Below are 21,336 nucleotides of genomic sequence, written 5' to 3'. Positions count from 1 at the left end.
TGAACATGAAGTCTTTTTGGGGAGACCAATTTTCATATGTTAGTCCAATTTTCCAGAGATGACAATTTCTACAGTACAGATAAAAAGTTTGAGCTAAATATTTTGGTCAGGTTCAATGAGCCAAAGACAACCCCTGTTTGTTGGCTTTACTCTCATATGGTTGTAAAATACCTATATGGTACCCTCTTTTACCTACCAAACGGATGGCAAATGTTTTTTAGGTAATTTATTAATCAGATTAAGCCTGTAATGGAATGGGAGAATACTGAATGACCAGACCAGGAGTCAACTCTTCAGTGATTATAGGAGCTCTAGCATGTTATCAATAGTGAGCTACATGCATGCCACTGGCATTCCAACTGGTCAGACCAACATATTCCTTCTCCTTTAAATGATCTTCACTGAGTTCACTCTTGTAGATCAACATCCCAAGGTTTCTCCCCCTGGCGGGAGTTAACCTATATGTAGCTGTCAGCTTTAGGGGTTTGCACTCAATCAAATGTAATGGGATGAAAAAAAAATGATAACAGATAACAGACAAGACCAGGATTCAAACCCAGGCCCCTTGACTTTTCTCTAGTCAGATGCTCCACCTTTTGAACTATATCTGACACTGTATGGCATTTGCACCGATCTGACCATCACAAGCCACTTTGTTAGACCTTTAATTGCCAATTTTGGTCATAAGAGTAATGGTTACAAATCAATTTATTTTTTAGAAACCGATTCTCACGAAAAAAAATAAGCTTTCATCCAATTTAAATACAATGCAGAATCTGTTTCTTAATAAAGATAGAAAATTGGAAGTAAATGAGAATTATTTTTATATTAATTGGCCTGGTTACATCAAACTTGAAAGGAGGAGGGATGATAGCAGCTCAGATTCTGGTTCTAGATAGTTGGAAGAGCACCTGATTGTCCAAAGACTCAGGAGGCCTTGGTTTAAATCCTTATCTGGCCTATTATTATTTCTCTTTATATCCAATTACACATGCAAGTCATCTATATTAGTAGAGAATTAACTCATGCAATCAACCCAGAGTGAATGTGGAAATGCTCAGTCATTAAATCGTTTCAGACAATTTTATTGCTATCAAATTTTAAGGAAAAAACCAAACAGTTGTCAACATCATCAGCAACAAGTTTACTTTCATGTTGGGCAAACTCTAATTTATATCTAATCATTCCATGTTGGGTTACTTTTAATCTTGTGCTATATCTTAAATTTTACAAGTATGTAGTACTATCAATTATATAGATACAAGAATTTTCTTTCTTTAATTAAAAAATTTTCTGGGGGCAGTAAGAAAGGGGTCGATGTAAGGTTTAGGTAAATATACTTTATGAATTCTCTCCATCTTTCAGTTAGATCTTAATAAGAGTTTGAGATAATTGACTATAAGAGGTACAGTAATATATAGTTTTATGAATTGGCTGCCTGAGTTATCTTTCTTAACTCATTTTTTTTTCTTATTCTAAGTGCAGATACGGTAATTGATAAATGTAAATTTTTAACTTTAAAATTTTGGGCGTGTAATCATGGTAATGGTTGCCTGTCTCTTAGCTTTTGAAATTGCCTAACTGGTGATTTTGATCATTAGGTTTTTTGTTTTTTTTATTTATTGGTGGGGTCCCTGGAGGGTGTGTGTATATACCTTAATTACCTTTCCTCCAAAAGGCAGTTTTCCAATCAGGTGATATGTACATGAAAGTTAAAAAAAAGAATTAAGACAATATTCTGTAGTTACATAAATGTATATAATTATGAATCAATGTACACTTCCCGTTTTCTTTTGAAGTTGATTGATGAAGTTAAATGCTGCCTTTAAGTTGTTAGTACATGTAGTACCAGTACATGCACTTATTGATCTTGATTATTAAATCTCTTAATAATAATGCTTTTCCATGCAGCATGCTGCAGTTACCATATTTGAATCTTTGTTGGTAGCACAAAGAATCTAAGGTATGTTTGCAACAAAAAAATCGTTCATATATGCAACTGTGTTCATAAACTTTTGATTGCATTCATAACATCTTGGTTTTTCTGGCAGCAGATCTTCAATATACGTAAATGCGTATGTTTTTGATACATCCTCATTCCCTGACGTTTGTTATTGTTGTGTGTTGCCGTAGTATTTATGTATAAAGATTAGTGACCCGCTTTCGGGCTCTGTATTTACGCACGTCCTGAAAATAATCCATCTGCTTTTTTTTCTGCAGTTCATGGATGTAATGCTTATATTACTGTAATCAAAAAATCATATTGATAATAGATGAGGATTAAGAATAAAAATTGTATTTGTTTATAACTGATAAATCTAATTTATATATGCGGTACTGGTAAATGTTTTACAAGAAAGTGGAATTATCAAGCCAGTTATGTTACATGGAAGCCAGAGGGCCTAATTCTGAACATAACAGATATCCTGTTACAACCATAGTTGGTGGACAGTTTTCTTTATTTATTGTAGAAAATGTTGGCTGTTAAAACATGAGTGTAAATCAAATTCATTAAATGGGTTTGTGATGATGCATTGAATTAATGCACATGAGTTAGAGTGTATGTGCATTTGTTCTGGACCGCATGAGGTAACTTTCCAGTTCTGGTTATAATTAAATGGGAGAGAAAATACTGACACAGTTTATTTAAAGAAAAATATAAACTTCATTAGAATACATCTACAAATTTATTATTTAACTGTGTTGTTCGTACTATTTGATTAATTTGGTTAGATCATGCAATATAGAGCACAGATCTGATCGCCTATAGTGGTTACTGTTGCATGGACTTTATCTCGACATAGAATCAGCTGCTGTTTCCAGTTGATTGTCATATTGTAACAGTTCTCATTTAGAAGACACAATGCCAGCAATCCACTGGAGTCATTCTGACAGATAGGAATCTCAAGAATAAACCATGTGTGTATATCTATAATGCTATCCAAATTATGGTTCATGTTCAATTCATTTAAAAAAGAAACGATGCCCCGTTTTTTAAGAATATATGTATATAGTGCTAGTGGTAAAGTTGCCATTGTTTTTGATATCTTCAGGATTTAATCACTGGCCTTGACAAAGATTCATGGACCCACGTACTCCAGATTGTATTTAATCCTTTTCAAGTCTCAACAGTTCCATGTTTTACTCAGCAGAGCCAATGCTATTTTGCCACTCAGATAGCCCATAGGTCTAAACTTGCATGCCACAGTTTAACTGTATATATTACATGCTATATTGATTTATTCTCTTGAGTTGCTTTTGTGCTACCTTTTATAATCCTATTTCCTGCATATTTGTTGTGCTGTGTATCGATGCACTTTTAAATGCCCTGTTCCAAATCTGATAGGAAAAAGACAGTCTTCAAATGGCTTTATATTCATGTTTGTTGTCAATATCTATTTACTTTGCCAAAAATTGTCTCTTGATATTGAGTCTTTTATTTGACAATATTTTGATTTCCAAATGTTTACCGTTTCGTTCAAGCATTATCTTATACTGGTGTATTTGTATAATCTAAAGTATGTGCATTTCTACTAATGAATAAAATGTCTTTCCTGCATGCCTGAGCATTAAAATTAATGTCAATTTTGTAAAAAAGAAAAAAAAATTAATTAGTATTTTGGCATTTTGTATATATAAGTTAGTACATTAATAACGTAAGTTAATTTTATATGACACAATTACTCTAAGGAGTTACCACAGACATTTCAGTTGCTAACTTGCATCTAGTTTTTTGAATTATATATCACAAGCAAAGCGCAGTTAACATTTTCTATTTGAAAGTTATATTGATAATTCAATTAATATATCGCTCATAGGTTTAACAGGGTAATTACTTCATTTAACTTGTCTTGGCTGACAATTTTATGAAGAGTTATTTTGAGTTGGCTTCATGTTTTCAAGATTTGCTAAAGCCTTTTACTTCCTGGCAGAACTGTGCTAAATCGGACCTTTTAATAATCGGAGAGAAAGTGGAAATATTGATTAGATAAGAGCAGAGCCATACTCTATCCTCACTTAACTGTCCAGCCACGGATATTAAACCAAAATCATGAAAATGAGTCCCAAAGCTTTTTGAATAAAAAAGTAAAATGCATTTGAAATAGACCAGGATATGTCTGATCTAGCATCATAAAATACACACATATTTTCCAGCATAATATATCTTTTATCCTAAGCTTATATACATTCTCATCACTCACAAATAACAAGTTACTGGTACACCCCCCCCCCCCCCCCCCCCTTTACACATCCTCCAACTTAGGGTGATTCCCCATGGGATTTAACAGTGTCCATTCAGTTAATATATTAGCCAAAGTATGACAGCTAGGGCACAGTCCTGTCTCCTAGCTGTTATCCATCATTTTAATGTTCATAAACATAATGGAGACATTGTAAGGTTTTTACATGTATTTTATCAGAAGTAATTTCAACAAGAAAAATCACAACTAGTTTATATTTCTTAATAATTAGCAGCCCCTCATAAACTTTTTTGAATAACCAATCTTTGATGATAGATCTCAGTGCATATGTATTACCAGTATCATAGTTACATGTTTATAACATGCATGTGCTTGTCAATGAGCTATCTTGAATTTTTTTTGATTGATGCCTTAAAATTTTATTTAATTCCCAAATAAAAGATTATTTATTTAGCTTTCAGTAACGTGTCTGTAAAAGTTTTGTAAAATAAGAAAAATATGTTCATTTATTGGGATTCCATTTGTTCAGATTAAAAAGTAAACCAAAAATAATTCAAATATCAATCTTTTTTGTGTGTTTTTATGTGTCATGTATTTTTATTCTTTAGTAAGTTTAGAATAGTTAAAAAGATGTAAATTTTTAGCGAAAAAATTCATAACAATTAAGTTACCAAGAGCATGAAGTACAGATATGAAGGTCAGTTACCTCAAGAGAGGTTAATTTGAATTTTATTCATCAACAATACCCTGCAATAAACAGCAACTTTTAAAAATACAGTCATGGTTATAGGGATATAAAATGTCAAAACAAGATTAGTCTTGTGAAATCTTACTTGAGATGTAAAAAGATACTGTAACTTTTGCCTCAAGGTTGTCAGTTATTCTGCATGTAAGTTTCTCAAAAACCTAGTTTTATCTGTGACACATGACTTTATTTTGCAATTCTCTAATGATAAACTTAATTATTCATGTGATTTACCCAGTTCTTTCATTTGGAGGCTATTCAATAAAATACAAAGTTTGACACTGAATTACTGGTTTGTGATATTTGTGATGGTCAGGTTCTGATGAAAAATGCCAAATGTTCTCTATTGCAAATGAAAGCTACTTTTAATTAAAGTACAGTTATACATCAAAATCATGTAAAAAAAAAAAAAAAAAAAAAAAAAAATCAAGATCTATGTTCAATTTTAACTGTTTCTGTGAAAAATAGGAACTTTGAATAGAAATTTTAGAACTGTGACAACTCAAACATATATTTAAATAATAAGGAATCACGGAGCCTTTTCGTCGTAAATATTATTCCCGATGATCAAATATGTCTTTTTAAAAATGTCTCAAATAGTTTTTCATTTTTCTGAATATCTATATCAGATCTTGATTGTGAAAATTTGTTGCAATGAACGTGTTTATCTCTAGTAAGTTGCAAAATAAAATTGTCACAAAGAAAATATGGATTACAGTAGCTGCATATATATGCATTTCCAAATGCATGTACATGTATATGAAACATGAGATGCGATGAAAGATGAAACAGGGGTAAACGAGAAAGAAAATGCTCAGTGATATTAGAGACTGTTAATAATACATGTAATTGTCACATAGTTTATTTAAATTCAAGGGAAGGAAATATGTTGGTATACTATTAAGAAACTACGTATCTACTTCATTTAACTAAAAACTTGTGACTTCATGCTTTGCGTATTACGTTCACAATTTGACCACAAAAAGAATATATTTGAAATATGATCACCTCAGATGTATTTTAACTATATGTAGATTTCATAACATTTTCATTTTTTTTTTTTATACCAGTTTTTGCTGGCTCACTTTATAAGGTGTCTGTGACGCCCAAAATGACTAAAGGTCACTTGGAGAATATCATATTCAGCATATATTTATATGATTATTTTAATCCAAATTTATTCAAGGCCATTTAAGTGTAATTACATCCATTCATTTTTAAAGGGAACTATTGAAGATTATGAAAGAGAATTAATAACTTGTATATTTGAATGACATACATGTTCCTCTATATGGAGGTACTTACCGGTAATATATGCATTCTTTTTATGAGTTAAGGTTCTAACTGTGCATTTGAATTTCATTTTCCATTAATTTTGTTTGAAAAAAATGAATGTTCAAACATATCATGATGATTTCAAACATGGTGATTTAATGTTGAAGATTTTTTTTGCTGACCTAGGGGAGTCAAATTTAAAAAGCTGTAATCAGCTTTTAAATAACCAATCAGCCAGGAAAGCTGAAACTTGTGTGAAAGCGTCCTAATGTAGGGTAGATTCAAAGTTGTGAAAATTATGACACCCAGGGAAGGGTTGAGCCACAATGTGGGGGGGGGGGGGGGGGGGGGGGGTGTCAAATTTTTACAGAGGAATATATAGAGTAAAACTTTAAAAATCTTCTACCCAGAAACCAATTAGCCAGGCAAGCTGAAACTTGTGTGGAAGCATCCTCAGATAGGGTAAAATCAAATTTGTTCAAATCATGATCCCTGGAGGTAGGGGGGGGGGTCACAATGGGGGGGGGGGGGGGGGGATTTTATTGGAACATATAGAGAAAAATCTTAAAAATCTTCTTTCTTAAAAACCATTTGCCTAGAAAAACTGTAATTTTAGTGAAAGCAACCTTAGATAATGTTAAAATATCAAAATCTTGACACATGTGTGTGTGGGATTGGGGTTGGGGATCCAATTTTACGAAGGAAAACATTTTCACAAAAGCTTAGATGTTGTTCATGTATGGTTTTACTTTAATGCAAGAATTTTGGCATGTTTCTGATTCTCTAAAGTTGTTTCGACTTTGGTCTCTGGACGATCCTTGGGCCCCACAAAGGCTTCAGAGTTTGATGTAGTTTTATATCCCATATAATTTAAACAATTGTTTAGGATCTTTTTAAGAAATGCAATGCTCAACATGTGATATAACTGTAAAATCATCCTGTTAGAAAAGGGACTTGATTATACTAATCATAAGAATATCCAGGGGAAAATGGATATTTATTTGTACAGGATATTATATATGTACTACATTGTTCAAATATTTTGTATCATATAACTCCATTTATCCTGCCTATAGTTGCTCAGCTGAGCGATGTGGCCCATGGGCCTCATATTTGTATGTGCAATATAGCCCTTGGTTAAACAATTGCATAATTATCATAATGAATATGTGAAATGAGATGCACTTGTACCAAGAAAGAGGGGTACATACAAAAGTCTTGATTTCTAGCTAATATCAATACAAGTGCACTCTGGAAGTATCAATGATCAATTTATAATATGTCTTTAATCTTTGATAGGAAATATTGCCAATTGGCCATGTATTAAAATAAATACATAATTGGGGAGTATATATATTTATATCGGCTTATCAAGATTTTTTTGCTCTATGTGCCCGAGTGATTACCTATACAAGATTAACGGGACTACCTGAGTTCTAACAGGGCCCCATGCGAGCTCAGACTAAACATTTTTCCATGGTGAATTCATTTGTAAAAGATTAAATTTCTATACATAAATTTTCCAGCCCAAGTCATTGAGATAGCCCCCATAGTATTGCCTGAATAGTAATAAATATGGAAATGATTCCTTGTGAATGGTATTGCTGGTGTCTATAAATACAAGTATTGGTACATGTAAGTGTTGTGTATGTGTTTTGTCGGTACAAAATATAGGGTTGGTTTGGAGGAGGGATCCAATATAGCTTTAGTGTTTGATTCCCATGACATAATCATCAAAGGTTGTTGACTGCTGTAAATATTTAACCAATCAATTATGATTAACATTGTAAACTTTAAATATTATATTTTATCATTTAAAGAGCTATGTGCCAACCTAAATCTAAAACAATTGTAGTTCAGACATCAGATAATTCAAGATTTAGCCCATGTCTAAGGGCTTCTGAAATACAGGGATGCTTGTATTTATCATTGAATACGTAATCATTTATATACTGTAGCATTCAAAAGGAAAAAAATCTCATTAAAATGATGTATATTTAAATCTAACATGTTTATTTTCTCAGATGATATCCTGATACTATCTTCATGCAGTGTAGAGCTTAGACCGACACCAACAAATTTGGAAAAATGTAAGTACATTTCCCTCTGGAAGTAGATTATTTTGAATACATGTATAATCATTTGTACAGTAATGTTTATCATGGGAACTAAGTATATTATGAAGAGTGCATAAAACACTGTCCTACATTATTTCTAAAAGTGGATTAGATTCATGCATATTTGTTATAATTTCCATTAAAACAATCAAATTTTGTACGAGATCATATGTACATGCAATATTCTCTGACAGGAAAAACTGCAACACCAGTGTAACAAACTCACAGCTGCATGTTTTTGCATGAGAATAATGGTACAGATATGTCATAAAGCAATATTTTTACAGACATTTCCATGCTTTTAATGCCAGATTAAAAATGTCACAAGTACACGTAGGTACTAGCTGAACTGAACTGGGTACCGGTACTAGTTGGTGACAGCTTAATTTAACTGGACCCGTTGAATGCCCTCGAGCATTTAATGAATGTCGTATATAGACATTGAATGTTGAAAAAAGTCTGTTCTGAATTTGATTTGTCCAGAAATAGGTCCATTTTAATCTACCCATCAGCAGGTTTGTTGCTGGCTGTTCTAATTTCAAGGTTGTAGGAAGTACTACAAACATCTAAATTCGGGAGTCAGGAGAGAGGAAACTGTTGTAACTATATAGAATTTGAAAGTTTTGAGGGAAACTTCTACTAGGTAAATTGCTGATAGGGAGTAAAAAGAGACATTTATTTTACCTTGGGCGCACTAACGCTGCTTAGTTACAAGTATGTCAAACTATTTGGGTCATTAGAAAAACATCCTAGTGATTTTTTTAACCTATTTTCTTTCCTTGCAAAGAGACCTACTTACCAGTAAAAAAAAATTTGTAATTATATCACAATTACCAGTACTTAATGGTGTGTCTTATTGGTCAGTCAGCTGCAGATAGTGAGCCTCAGTTAGAACTTAATTTTATTGAGGAAAAGAAATAGAAGATGTTATTTTATATTTACAGTCAAACTTCGTTATCTCGAATTAGATGGGACCATTTAAAAACTTATATCAGAGTATTCGAGATAACGAGGGTAAAATATTTAAAAAATAAGTGGTTGGGATTTACAAATTACTTTGACATATCTATTCATGGTTCTATATCAATGAGATATCAGTGTTTGAGATATCGAAGTACAAATGTATAAAGTATTTGTTAGGCTCTTCTGATTTTTTTTCTAATTTTTTTCCAACTAAACTCATATTGCTGGAGTTTAATTTAAACTTATTAAAAACTGATAAGTTATGATGGAGATCCTTATCATGTTTAGTCGAATTGTACCCCCACTAGTCAGAATAAATCTTTAATTTCTTTTGATAAGTTTGGGGAAACAAATAAAACACCTTCTAATACATATTCTTATCCACTAGACCCTGCATGGGTACATGCTTCCAATTTCTTAGAATACACAATTCCATGCAATCATCAAGCTATTCCTGTACAGCAAGATATATTGAAAAAATACTGGTAATGTTTCTTTGAATTGTAGGTATTGTGCAATAGTGAAGGATCCGGTAGTCATATGTTAAAATATTAAAATAAAGAATGTTGAGTACATGGAAATTCAGAACTTTAAATTTACAATTTTAGTCATTGGTTTTTTGTCATTGGATTTTAAATTAACACTCCCAAAAATACAAGCCCACTGTGTCAGGACAGGTAATTAAATATTCAACTATGTCTGACTTCTTACTGAACCAAGCTCCTAAAATTTTAGTTCATTTTTCAACTTTTCCTTTTAAAAAATATTGGTAAAGTTTATACACCATAATAAATGCATATATAAATTTCAGTACTATTTGTGATATGAGACAAAAATTCTTTCACTTTCAATTAAGTGGCACATAGTAAATTGGATATGACAAAAATTGGAGAGAGAGAGAGAGAGAGAGAGAGAGAGAGAGAGAGAGAGAGAGAGAGAGGAGAGAGAGAGAGGAGAGAGAGAGAGCAATGTTTCTTTGAATGAATTGTCTCCCTTATCTGAAAGACATGACACCATACTACATGTAATCAATGAAAGCCGATAGTGTGATATATCTTTCTTTAAGACTTGACATAGGTCAAATTTGAGAAAGAGCAGCTCCAAGTCTACAAGCTGCATAGAGGCTTAGACAAGAAGTAAGGACAGACTCCAGATTTGGCTGCAGTAAAGGTCAGCAATGTGAATAATGCAGAATCCCAGAATAAACACATGCTGCTTCTGAGCTCAACGGCCTTCTTATAAATGATGGAGGCTTCACGAATTCTCATCTAAACCCCCAAATCAGCATAGATCTATATTGACAAAAACTCTGACTTCTTCAGAGAGTGCTGGCTTCAAGATATATTGTTGTTTTATTGAGCGTATTGTCTGATAAAATTGTCGGTCTTCATTATGGGTATCAAAGCTTCCTGTTTTCATCAAGACACCAGTAAAAAGGATTGATATCGCTGGTAACGGCTACCTTTAGATAGTATTTACCCTTTCCTCTGCTGTCTTTTGGCCCTCATCTTCTAGTTTATTGATTGAAGCAACTGCAAAGTTGTGGGATGTTCCAAGATGTGCATGTTTTTATGCATCAAGGCTCTGTTTGCTAGTTATTGACTGGTAATTAATTATGATAGTGTTAACAGATTCTGTATCTTTCATTCTATTTTTTTTCTCCCGAGGAATGATCCACATTGGCAGAGAGGTTCCCTCTCTAATATAAACACATTTCATAAGCACAAGTGTATGACATAGTTCACCTAATGCTGTAGGAATTATAGATCCTCATCACGAATCCTTGCTTTTTTATGCAAGTGTATTGATCTCGTCTCCATCAGGAAAAGATGTTTTCTGTTTTGTATTGTGAGACATTGGGAGACTTGGAAGTCATCAAGCCACAACAACATGCTATAGAATGATATTTTAACTGAATTTCTTTGACAGATGCCATATCAGGATTGATCTTTGAAGACTGATAGAATTTGTCCTAATCAAATAACGCTTCATTGTCGGCCTCATCGGTTGTTCTACTGGTGATCACAGAGACTTCAATTTTGCAATTGTCCAAGACATTTGATGTTTTTGGAATTGCTTCCTTTTCTAAGGTTTTATGCAATATTTTACTCAGCCAAAGATACAAAATTTTGCTTCCTGGTGTCTGCTAACTTTAATTTTTATTATCTCGAGCAACTATCAATGAATAAAACTTTATGGTAAATTTATATGTTCAGTACTGTATACATATAGCGCATATTCAATGTGTATCAATTTAACTGTTGCATCAAAATTCAGATGGAACAATAAACAATCAAGACCTATTAATGTTTGCTTCATAAGCGTGGGGTAGTAGGAAGTCACCATAATGATTAATTGATTACTTTCCTCCTGTTTACCCTACTTGATATTTTAAGGATAAAGTAAGATGAAAAAAAGTTTTTTTGTTATTGCTCTATTAATAATTTTCACAGCAGATGGGGTACCCGTATCTGTACCAGTAATTATATGATTACAACTTAGTATCAAGTGCTGTTGGTTCGGAATTAAATTATGATTAAGAGTTGCAACTTTATCGGTAATCTTTATTAAAAGTGAGATGGGTTTAGGGTCATTGGATGTCCTTTATTTTATGAGATTTCTCACTGAGACTAGCATTGAGGGCTTGATATTGATTATGTGGCGATTTCCTTGCTAATGACTCTTGTCCATCAATATCCAATCTTCCTGCTATGATCAGGAAAGACTTGATTAAATTCTGGTTTCTTTTAACCATACAATTAGAGCTTTGGCTTTAAAGAGCATTTCAAAATGGTTTAATTCAATTTTTCATGCAGTATGACTATGGGTTTCATTAGGTTGTTTACCCTCTCACAGTGGGTCCTAAACAACTCGATCTTTTGCAGATTTATTTCTAAATGTATTTTAAGCTGACTAGTTTTGGCATGTGTCGCAGACTTAGCTTCTGACTCTCAATTCTGGATTTTTCTGCCAGGTGCTTTTTTTTTTTCTTTTGCTTTTGCTCATCTTGCATTATCATAACAAATGCAAAAATATTCAGTTGCAAACCAATTAATGCATTTAATATTATTTGTATTATCATATGTTTAGAAATAGCAAAAATTAAATGCACTTTGATATTTGTAATCAAAAAGTCTTAAAATTCGCACAGGCAGAAAAAAATTGAATGCAGTAAGAGTGCATATGGATTTACATTTCTATCATTCTCTTTATCTCATCACGCAAGTTATTGCAGAGGAGATCTGGCATCACTGTTTGTATTTGTTTAAGTTATTGTGTTAACATGTTGGTGAACAATTTAAGTTTGAGGGCAGATTGAAAGAGAAAATTAGTACTTGTCTGGTAATAGCATTTTCAAAATTTACATACATTGTACTTCTATGCCATTTTAATAAGACAAACTGTATTTATTTCCAATTTAATTATATGCGAGTATCAATTAATACAGGGAGCTAACCATGCTACAAATATAGACATATGATATTGAGCCAAATGTAGTTAATTACTGCAACAATTTTTGGGGGAAAAAATAAAACAATTCTGCAATACAAAAAGTGCAACAGCTAACTCCTAAATTTGAGAATTTCACCAATAGTGATTCCTTATCTTTATGTGTGACATTTCCTTTGCTTGAAGATTGCAGTGGTTTACTCAATACTCATAAAATAAAGTCTTTATTTCATATGAGTAAGATAGCTGTTTTAATGCTTGGACAGATGTAAACTATACTTTTGCTTTAGCTAGTGCACCAGTAATCAAGTGATATTGGATCCCAGACTTTATCATTACAATAGATAAAATGTATAAGCTGTGTTGGTGGAGACCACAAGTTAACAGGGTACCTGTATTTATCATAAAGCTTTGTTCGATGATGAAACCAAGCTCTTTTATATACCTGGATACCACAAATAAAAAAATCTTTTTCTTTTTACGCATTAAAAAGTAAAAATGCCCTGTTACATTAGATTTGTGCATATCAAAGCCTGATAGGGAGATCTGACTTCAAGTGCCATTGATTTTGTTTAGCCTTTCTTTACAACCTAGGGTTTTTTGCGCCCTTTTTTTGACTGAGCTGATATTGCCTTATTTGATTTGTTACAATTTTCATACCCTTGAATAGATAACTATCGGAAACATTTTGTCATCTGTATGGAATTCTAGTTTGAAAAAAGTTTTCGAAGCATGAAAAGTGTTGATAGAGATTTAAACCTTATACTTCTCTGCACTCTGCCATTAAGATAAGAAAATAATTGTTTGGGTTCTTTTTTATTCTCTGAAACAACTGCTACCCGTATTAAATGTTTCATTTAAACGCTAGGAACTGAGACCTTTAGATAAATGAATTGGGGTGTAAATTACCGGAATCACAGGAACAATAAAAAATCCTCTTAAAATATATAACAACTGATTAAATGAAAAAAAGGCCTGTATGAGGCATTCGCCTCTGACTTGCTGAGCGAAAAGAATTGGCGTTAGCAGACTAGGATAGACGTCACTAGCCGTTATAGAGCATGAGGTTTAAAACCGGCAAGCTTGCAGAGTATTGAGTTGTAGTGCCAGAGTTTTTACAGGTACCAGCACGCGTTACACAAGCCCACCTGAGACAGCTGATATAAACACTTACCTGACAATTACTTAATTTTCAATCATTTGGCATTCTGGGAATTTATTGTTGATGAATACTTAATTTTGCATTTTGTTAATTCTGGAAGACTGGAGAAAAAAATTATTTGCAGGTAAGGTTTACTGTTACAAATCTTATTTTACTTCTCCCAAATGCTTAATACTGGGACGTTCAATTTTTCATATATATACCTACATTTACTTATGTAAATGTGATGGGCATTTATGGTTCCTATAAAGTGCACTTGAGGCTTATACCAGTAGTGAGAGCATGAGTTGACAACTTGGTTCTGTGAAAAGTACAGGTGAAGTACTATTATTCCCCCCATTGTGTATAACAAATGGAAAGTACACAAGAGATGTCAGGCCAATTTGTCTACAGAGAACTGTGTATTGTGTGCAAGAACAAACAAAACCAACTATAAATGATTCCATTGTTCTCTCAAGAAATTAAAATTGCTTATCATATGCATGTGCAACATTTGATGGAATTCACAATTTAAATTTATGATAGCGTCTAGACATCTTGTTTGTCACTTTCTGTAATTTACTGTAATTAACTAACGAATACTGGCAATAATGGAATTTTTCATAAATTCAACATTACTGCAATAGTTTTCAAGCAAGTGAGAGATAATTATTTGAACGTTAGAGCTTCTGCTTTTCTAGGGACTTTTACCTTCAGCATGTTGGCTATTACCAGCATCTGGTAGGTGCTGACTATTTGTTTTAATCAGAACTCCTCAGTAGGAGCAGGGATTTTTGGTGTCTGAGAGTAAAGTAACACCCACGAAATATTGGATCATAATATGGGGAAGAAGATTTAGTGGGAAATGGAATGAAGAGATAGTTTAGCAGGGTTAATAAACTTAGTTTATTAAACTATTATGTTGCAAGAGTATATGCAGTGCAAAATTTTCAGTCATCTTTGGAATTCTTTGGTTTGTTTCTTTAAATTGCAATTACAACTGCTGGAGCAATGCATTGGAGTTTACATGTTAATTTTTCCATTAGTTAATGAAGAATTTACAAAACATAAGCACTTCTGCTGATTGTACAAGTTTGTGGCTGGTGGCCCTTTGGACTAATGCCAGAGTCAGGTCTGAGCTGTTCAATGCTATTAGCACATTAATTAACAGAGTGTAGTGTATTGATTGGAAAAGCAGGTTCACAACACTGATTCCCTAGGTCACTGTCCTAAAGGAAACCCCCAGATTTTATGAAAGATTTCAGTGTCAAAACAAGGATCACTAACATCATCTTTGAAAAAAAAAAACCATGTTATCTGGTTTATATAAATGCAAAAGGTCTTACCGGTAATTTAAAAATAAGCTATGAATTCCATAATAAGTATCATGAATTTTCCTGTTGCATTCATTATGCACCATATACATACAGACTTTCATTAGACCTAAGTAAGTAATACATGTAGGTATAAGAACTAGTCTTGCTTAAATGTTGCAAAATCTTTCTATGGTGCACCTAAAATACAAGTTACCAGGTATACATTAGTATACTAGTATACATATACTGAAACATTATATATGTTTGCAGTTGTAAATTTACTTTTGAATACAGCTCATTATGACCTGTAAGTGTAAACTAAATGAAAAGTGATAGAACATGTCTTACTGTTAAGTTTACTTGCTAGCACCTTGCTCAAAAATCTCGGTGCCTTTTGCACTCCTGTGTTTGTTTAGTGGGGTATGAATCGATTTCAGGAAGTTTTCCACTATCGCTCAAATTATAGATTTACTCATACTTGTCAAGGCCAATCGTAATACTCTGCTTAGGGTAATACTCTGTTTAAAACTGCTGGTATTGTAGGGTCAAAGAATGAGTAATTCTTGATTTGGGGATTTAAATCGTAAAGAAAAAATTCCCCCTTTTTTATCTGTCTTTGCAAAATTACCTTTTAAAATTTTGGTCAGTTAAATCAATTCAGGTTATTGAATAGGGTTTTTATGGTCTACACACCTAGCATTTTTTCTGCTGACGTATGAATAGCAACACGAAAAACCTTTCAAGTTCCTACACATGTGACTTTGACAGTATACTACGTACTGCAAGAAGAAGCATGATTAACTCAAAGTTTCCTAATCAGAATGGCCAATATTTTTCAGCAGGTATTAGCTGGAGGTTCAATCACTCGCTTTATATTCCCACATGAGTTCAGAAGACATGGCCAAAGGAGCTGCTGTATAGGGATATTGATGAATTGAATTTAATTATTTGCGTTTGTGAAAGTCTCTGCCAACTGCATCAGCTAGCTTTACAGAAATCATTTTACTTAATGAAACTTCTTTTGGCAGTAAAAGAGACTTTTATAGTCTGTCACTGCTGTTTCTAAAGACGAATTAGAATCTCCAAAGACTATGGATGATGTTTTTGTGATCTAGCTGTGCAGAACTTGTATTTTGCATCTCTGTTTAACTAATAAAATGTATGGGAATGGGCGACAAAGAAATAACATAAGAGAGGATTATGAGTATCCTGGGTGCTGTAAATTGATGGCCATATGCTGCTAGCATAGAAATCTAATGCCTATAATGCTGAAACTGTGTGACAGACGTTGATCTCAAAGCTTATGCTGCAAATACTGGTATGTCTGTTGTGAATATTTAACTTATATATACAAATATTCATAAGGATTCATTGTTTTAGTAAATTGACAGTGGTAAAGATGCAGACCCTGCCTGTGAGATGACATTTTTACCCAAATTGTTTATCTTGACAATGCTGGAATGATGATGATCAGCCTAGTATTTATAGTAGATGAGATAAGACTATCAATCTTAACAGACCATTGTTTACTCTGGCCATGTAACAGTATGACCTCGCTCTGATCTGGGCAGTTTACAGGTAAACAGTCCTTGAACTTTGTAAATCATGACCCATACTGATCTTTCTCAGGTTACAAGGGTGCAGAAAATTGCCACTAGAAGAGGAAACAAACAATGGTTGACCTTTAAATCGATAAACTTGGATGAATACTGACCAGACCTTGTGAAGTTACCATTTATCATCCCGACATGTATGACGTCTGGCTTCTTATAATTAATGACAGAATTTCGTCATGTTTTGATATTTTGCTGCATTGTGACTTCATTCTGACCCATATCATTTCTTCATCTTTTTTCTGTTTTTCATTTATCATAGTATATATTTTTCTTCTTTTGATATTAAACTTATGTGAAGTCTCTGTGAAAGAACAATGATCACTCTTAAAGTACCGGTATGTTTAAAAATACAGGAGTACTTTTATCTACCAGGGATGTATTCTAGTATGACTTCTGTCTAAAATCAAACTTCCAAGTGTGTAGTATGATTCTAATTGGCATAGGTGCTAAGTCTGGGGATCCAGTGAAAGAACTGCATTATTTGCAATGAGATGTTCAATCATGTTTCATGTTCCATACATATATGCTCTCTTCTATAAAGCTTATTCCTATCTGATGATCATTAATTGGAAACAGCAGAACTCATTTCCAATTGTTTGCAATCCAGCATCATTGATGGAGTGTGATGCCCATTGATTCCCTTGGTGCTATTTCAAAACTCAGGAATTTTACCCAGTGGTCATTAGCTAGCAGACAGCAAAAGCTGTTACAAACTGCGTAGAGGATTTGGTGTATTGGCATGCCCCATTGGAAGGATTAAGAAGAATTTGTCTCCAAATAAAGCACAAGAACATTACATGTTATTTAGTTATTGGAATTTTTATTTCAGACAGATTCCCATAGATTCTACGTCAGCCGGAGTTGAGTACAGGCTATTTGTAGATGATGGTGGTGGAATTTATGCTGTGTTTTGTGAATGCGTAGAGAGTACATTCTTTACGAGTAGGCATTGACGTAAAACTGGGTTTCATCTTCGAGAGGCGATATTTATTAGCATATCTCATAATCAGAGCAACCACTTCAGGTAGGTATAAAAACCATGGCAATTGGTGCATGTAGATAGAAGAACCCTCTGTCACCTGACATCAGATCATTTATTTATTTTAGCCACTTACCTTTCAACAAACTAACCAATCATCACTCATCGGAGCACGCAACTTTTCTGCGTCACTTTTAATTGTTCTGTCCAAGGCCACTCGGAGGTTTCAAGATGAATTCATTTATATATTAGCTAGAACATTGCACTGGTTATACAGGAATTAGAGTTGAAATGTAAAACTTTGGTGCATCCTTGGATCATAAAATAAAAAATTTAGTACTTGGAATATTTGCAGTAATAATCCATATGAAATGACACTTTTGGTGTCATATATGACAATGTTCCTTAAATAACTCACAATGAATATAATCTGAATATATTCTATTTTAAGTGTGCCATTTTCAGCATGACAATTAATATTTCTGACACATTCAACACTGATTCATGTATTGTTAATAGGAAAACAATTCGTCAGTTAATATTGGATTAAATTGTTGCACACCAAAAAATAAAATTGATAGTGAGAGATAGAGGAAGTTGAAGTTAAAGATTAAAGAGAGAGAGAGAGTAAAAGATGAGATAGAGTACATGTTCAGTTCATAGTAGCTAGGATTTACTGAAGCATACATTAAGATGTCATAGGGGAACTGAGAAGTCATTAATTTATTGTCTTGACATAATATTTATGTCCTAGAATGTTTATTAAGAGGCAACCATAGGACAGAAAATGTATGAATTCTCTGTTGAAATTAAAATGTCCAAGAAAAAATGGAAAAAAGTCATTTTGGATGCAAATTAGATGCAACTGGGACTAGAGTGTATGTGTCGTTTGTAAATTTATCGCACTTTTTTCTCAGCTTGGTGTGACAGTAATTGTTGCAGTCTGCTTTCTGTAACTTTTGAGGTATTGGACAAGGGGTTGCCTTGTCACTTTCGAGTTCATTGTCTGTCAGCTGAATTCTTCAACAAATATCACCCACTAATTGAGCAAATTCACTGTACACAGCAGTATTTGTCAGCTAATGAAGTCAAAAGGGTATTGCTTTACAAAAGAACATACCAGAATGACAATAGCTCATTATTTATAAATTAACAAATCGCTCATTATTTATAAACTAACAAATTAATGTTTCAGTCCAACAACATGATTATTTTTGAAATACATGTAGTCAGGAATGTCTGGCTTTATATAAATTTTGTCTATTGAGGTCTAGACATTATGTAATATGTCATGAGTTCTCTTGTGAAGCACACCTCTGGATTTTGGGGTGTAGTTTCATAGGTCTTTTTGGTATAATAGTAAGAATGTGCACACATATTCAGTTTTTGGGGATGGAAATTAGTCTGTATAAATGGTATAAATTTAAAATAATCACAAAATCCAAATACTAATTGTAATGTAATGTAATCAATTTGTGAATGATAAAGTCTGAATAAGTGACCTGTACAGCCGATATGGTGTACTCTAAAAGATCTTACATTATAGATAATAATTCAACATTAGTCCATTTATGCATACAGTACACATAATTAAGTCACTTAGGTTGCTTTATCATTACACAGTGGTAAGTATGTATGCTGAGTGGTTGCTCAGCTGTTATTGCTGTCTGTTTTTATAATTAACAATTTAATTTGCAAAATTGTTCCTGAAAGATTTCCCTAAATATATATCATAAATCTAAAAATTATTTCCTTTTAATGAGTATGAGAAACGTCAATCAGCATTGCTATGTTGCACTGAATGGAAGTGGGTTAGATGATGTGAACACCCTAATCTTAGGTGGACAGATAATTAATTGCAGATTTCTGATCTAGATATCTATTGCCACTAGTACATGCACCTAAAACAGTGCAGTCTGAGGTATTGCTGGATAGAAAAGATTTCACTTTAAAGCATTTATTTCTTCAATACTGCTGGAAGAGATCAAGAAATTAGGGAAGAAGTTTATAAGTACAACTGTACATGTTCTGGTAGTCTGTTATGAAGGCTGAGAAATGAGTTTTGATAATTTCGTATTTGCACGGTAGAGACTGTTTCGATACTGAAGAGTATCTATAGTTTTCTTGTCAGAAAAAAGGTCAAGACAGATGACCTACTGAAATTCAATGTGTGCATGTGCATGCATACATGCAGATACAAGATATAAAATAAATTTCAGAGATTGTAGCCCATGAAACAGAGTACAAATGATTGAAGAATGAAGCAGTCTTATCTGGGCAGGGATTGTTTTATATCAAATATGACACTCAGGATCCAGAAATTATGATAATTTTTTATTTTATTGTTTCTATGCAAAAATTTTTATCTTTCCATGTTCAAGTGAAAATTGATTTTTAGGAGTCTGAGACATTGAAGATGTGCCCTTGAGAAGAAAATTGATTTTTCTACAAAAACCCTGGACTCTCCACAGGCCATTTTATCTATACTTTTGCTTCATTAGAGCAACAATTAGGAGTTGTCTGTGCTTTATCTTGGTATTATTGATAGGGCTCTATCACAAATATGCTTACTGAGGAAATGGTGCCAGAAGATGGCTTATGAAATGCACAACAAAGTAAGAGTGTCATTGATCGAATGGTGTATGGCACCGAATCACTGTAAATGCCAGGGTTTAACATGCATGAACTCCCAAAGTTGGCATCACATTTTTCTGTACGGGTACTCATCATAACTTGATTATTTGGAAAGATCAAGATCATTCTGTACAAAGAAAGTTTTTAGTTGCATGAATAAAAAACCAGTATCTGTTTTGTAATGAATTGCATATTTTACTGTTATATAAAAGATAATGACCAACATAGGAAAATGTTTAGATTTTCTTTGGTTTTGATTTAAAGTATGAATATATGTAAGATACATGGATGTGGTTTATAATTAATATCATAATGACTTGTTGCAAAAAAATCATCAAATTTTTAGCATGCCCAGTCAACCATTAATTGCGTAAGGAACTATGTAGACTAATTTTTCATTGTATTAATAAATACAAAATGTAGCAGCAAGCTGTCATAAGTTCAACTTGGCTACATATGTAGTTTAGATGTTTCTAAGTTTAAATGGTAGGTCGACGACTGCAATTCTGTTTAACATTTATATACAGTCATCTGAAACTTTTTTTCATTCCTTTAGGCAATCTTTAAATAAATTTACATACATCAGAGCAAGAAGTCATTTGGTGTACACTTCCTGAAAAAGTCATTACATAACGCACTGGCCTGAACACGAAGGAAATTCATCATAATGTACATTTTATGCATGTCCTTTTTTGAACAAAGTCCTATATGGTCCAAAGTCCACCTTAGAGGAACATCTTGGCATAGCCAGCAGTATGATAACCCAATCAAGGGCTGACAAATACCTGAATTACACTAACTTGAAGGTTCCATGTAAACAAGTCGACTGACTCGATCCTGTTCAAATTTTCAACATGTATGAAATTGTTGATTCGCTTCAATATCAAAATGAGGTACG

The 21,336-nt window shown here is 33.1% G+C and overlaps 1 protein-coding gene across 4 annotated transcripts in view; it reads left to right on the top strand.

Annotated features, from left to right (window-relative positions):
• Nucleotides 1-21,336, top strand: part of LOC128177909 (steroid hormone receptor ERR2-like) — a 46,807-nt gene that overhangs the window by 289 nt on the left and 25,182 nt on the right. Inside the window, exons 1-2 of one of the 4 annotated variants that reach the window (XM_052844829.1) lie at nt 13,785-14,038; nt 17,655-17,849. The gene's annotated coding sequence lies outside the window, so the exon portion shown is untranslated. Of the gene's footprint in view, nt 1-8,246; nt 8,313-13,784; nt 14,039-17,654; nt 17,850-21,336 lie in introns of those variants that run through there. The other 3 variants (XM_052844826.1, XM_052844823.1, XM_052844830.1) reach the window with 3 other exon arrangements.

The sequence above is a fragment of the Crassostrea angulata genome, chromosome 3, assembly GCF_025612915.1.
Source record: "Crassostrea angulata isolate pt1a10 chromosome 3, ASM2561291v2, whole genome shotgun sequence".
NCBI classification, from domain to species: domain Eukaryota; kingdom Metazoa; phylum Mollusca; class Bivalvia; order Ostreida; family Ostreidae; genus Magallana; species Magallana angulata.
This window is presented reverse-complemented; position numbering and strand designations above follow the sequence as displayed.